This window comes from Marmota flaviventris, chromosome 6 (assembly GCF_047511675.1).
Source record: "Marmota flaviventris isolate mMarFla1 chromosome 6, mMarFla1.hap1, whole genome shotgun sequence".
Classification (NCBI taxonomy): domain Eukaryota; kingdom Metazoa; phylum Chordata; class Mammalia; order Rodentia; family Sciuridae; genus Marmota; species Marmota flaviventris.
Genome location: NC_092503.1, coordinates 105,002,344 through 105,005,929, shown reverse-complemented (window position 1 = coordinate 105,005,929; position 3,586 = coordinate 105,002,344).

The window sequence follows — 3,586 nt, the reverse complement described above, 5'->3', positions numbered from 1 at the left end:
TATAGAGTTAATATATCTTAGGTAGTGTAAAAGAGAAATCTTATGAAGAGGGTTAGTAGCAAGAGAATAGACAAGAAGTAGTTTTGGGCAGACAAGTACATTGGAAGCCAGTAGAGTACATAAAACAAACACACATATGTATTTAGAAAACTAAAGGTTGTGAAAATAGGAAAATTGGAGGGGAAAAGAAAAATAAAAGAAGAAGAAAAAGGGAATATACAACACTTCTAAATGATATTATTCAGATGTCCCAGTTTTCAAAATCCTAATTCATGCAAGGTTCTTGATTTTACATATATTGGGGATGTGAGGGTGGGAGGATAGCAGGGAAAGAAGAAAAAAAGGGAAAAAAATTATTGAAGGAAGAAACCAGGATTGTTGCTAGTTTTAGAGATCTGTTGCTCTCCTGCTATCCTTATCATTCAATAGATGTGGTTGTCTGTTGTTAGCTGGTATCTCTGCCCTCAGGACAGTAAAGGTAACCAGGGTAGGAGGACTGGTTCTGGTGCAGGGCATCTGGAAGCAAGGAGTGACACCCACCAGTTCCTGAAGGGAGACTGCACATTAAGGGTCTCTTTTTGGGTCCATTCATATGAGTTGAGCACCCAGTCCAATCTCTCTACCTTGCCTGAAGACTTCCCAATTCCTGGTCTCTGTTAGTCTCCAAACTTTTGCCCCATTTCCCTTAGCAGTTCCCAATTGAGGGAACTCTCACTGGGCACCCGTGGGCACAGCCCTTGTTGCACTGCATACCCACCCAACTGAGAGATGTTTTGTGTTGGGCAGTTACTGTACTGGATTACCACTGCTGGGGAGAGAGGGGTGTTGGAAACCAGGTACCTGAACAGCTGGAGTTCTGACCTGGGAGTTGTCCCCACCAAATATGGTGAGGAAGGTGAACCAAGATGGATACAGGTGTCTGGTGGGGTGGGGTGAGCCAGGTGATGGTGTTGTGTGATGTGTTCAGAGATGAGCTCTGTGAAATTCAGTATAGTGGCTTTGGCTTCCTTCAGAGCCTGTGAGATGGCCCCAGATTTCCACATAGGGGACTATGGTTGTAGCTGTGAGCTCAATTCTCAAGATGGAGGCAATCAGGGGAGCCCCTCATTGGTAGATGGGGGTCCACAGGAGAGTGGCATCTGGAGTTCCTGTGGGTAGGTAGCAGTTGAGTGTCCTGTGTGGGAGTGGAATAGTGTCTGAGAGTTCTGCATCAGTGCTGATAGATGATCCTCCTAAGGCACTCATGCTGAGGCCCAGAGCTCTGCCTCAGGGCACAGTGCTGGTGATTTCTGAGTGAAAGCAATTGTAAAGATGTCCTCTATAGCTCTCAGAGAAGCAGTATTCCCACTAGTTGAGACCTGGGTCACAGAGACACAGAATGCTGCCTCCCTCTGGCCCATCATCTTGGATTCCCCCTTAATATTTTTTTAATTGTTGATAGACCTTTATTTTTATTTATTCATATGCCATGCTGAGACTTGAACCCAGTGCCTCACATGTGACAGGCAAGTGCACGAAAACTGGGCCACAGCCACAGCTCTTGAGTTGATTTTTATGCACAGTGAAATATAGGGGTCTAGTTTGATTCTTCTATATATGCATATCCAGTAACAATGCTGCTTATCAATTACACTAAAGAGCCGTCCATATGCCAAAGAGGAAAAAAAAAAAAAAAAGAAAAGAAAAAGGATACACTGTTTTCCTACCAGAGAAAGTCACGGCATATTGATTTCCACAGTCTTTAAAATAGTCTGCGTATAGAATTTAGATCAGTGTTTGAACAATTCACTGAAAAAAAAAAAATACCTGCAAGTATGGCTAAAGACCTATCTAGAATAATTGGAAGTAAAGAAAGTAAAGTTAAAAATTTCCCTCTGATAAAACAAACTTATTTTCTTTAATGGAAAGTGCAGGTGAATAAAACCAAATGGCCACCTAAAATCACTGTTTTTTGATAGATTCCGATTGGTCCCCTGGAAAGGAGCTACCCAATCTATTTCTTCTAGCAACGTGGGTTAACTGATTCATTTGCACTTTGTTTCAATGGAAAGTTGAGAATATCTTCATTTATATTATGCTTTCCTCAAATAAAACATACTTGAAGCACTATGAGAAGCTGTCCTTTAATACTTTAAAATTCAGTGCCTTTTTTAAGGAATAGAACAGCCAAATACAGTGGCACACTTCTGTAATCCCAGCAGCTCAAGAGGCTGAGTTAGGAGGATCACAAGTTCAAAGCCAGCCTCAGCCTCAGTGAGGTCCTGTCTTAAAATAAAAAAGTAAAAAATAAGAAGGCTTGGGTATGTGGCTCAGTGGTTAAGCTTTGGAGTTCAATCCCCAGAACCAAAAACTAAATTAAATACATAACTACATACATACATACATACATACATACATGAGAACATAGATTTACAAAGAGGAGAAAATGCTGTCAAACTACCCATGGTAGAAATCAATAATTTGCAACCCAGCTTGTAGACTAGCTCTTGCCCTTCTTCAGCTTTGTACATACAGACCAAATCATTCTGTAGAGATTTCAACTTATACAGTCAGTGTCTCCCAGACATCCTCACCTCTACATGCAAGATACACCACAAACTAAACATCACTCAGTCCTGTAACTGAACACCATTCCCTGCATTCTTTGGCATTTTGCCTGTTCTTATTGCTCACCTCTGAATCTCTTAAAATGCTTTGCTTTGCCAGAAAAAGAAATTTTCCACCAAAACAGGAAAGGATTGAAGGATTAAAGGAAATTGTCTCACATAATAATCTACAAATGAATAAGGCATTCATCAAGTATGGGATTAATTCTTTGTTTTCTAGAAGCACCAATGTCAGCCTCCATCACAAAACTCAGAATCCATTCTAGATATTTTAAACAAAAGGATTTAATATGAGGAAGTTGGTGCTTCTAAAAAATCACTGAAAGGGAAAGAGAAAGAGTCTTCAGGCTGAGCTTTCAAGGGTGACTTCCAGAACAATATCCCACTGACCAGAGGGAAGTCACAAGGGGCTATTCCTCTGAGACCAACTGGGAGCCATAATAATAAAAACAAGACTCTGCCACATGACAATTACCTCTGTGCATGAAGCAAACTACAGCATGCATACCTGTAGCTGTGGCCCAGAGTGTGGAAATCCAGATCAAAGTGTTGTCACCACTGATCCTGACACCCCAACCATTATTTCAAGCCCAGAGAGTTGGAAAAGGGACACAGGAAAGTGACTGCAGGGAACCCTCACATTTCCACACTCTGGCTTGCTGGCAGAAACAGCAAAAGGATGTTGATTCTGTGTCCTGTTATTTTGCTGAATTCATTTGTGAGTTCTAGAAGTTTTGTGGTGGAGTTTCTTGGGTCTTCTAAATATAAGATCATGTCCATGTGGTCGGCAAACAGACAGTTTGAGCTCTTCTTTTTTCTATTCATATCCCTTTCATTTCTTTCTTTTGCCTAATTGCTTTGGCTAGAGTTTCAAGGACTATGTTGAATAGAAGTGGTGAAAGTGTTACATCCCTGTCTTGTACCTGGTTTTAGATAGAATACTTTCCATTTCTGTCCATTCAGAATGATATTGGCCTTGA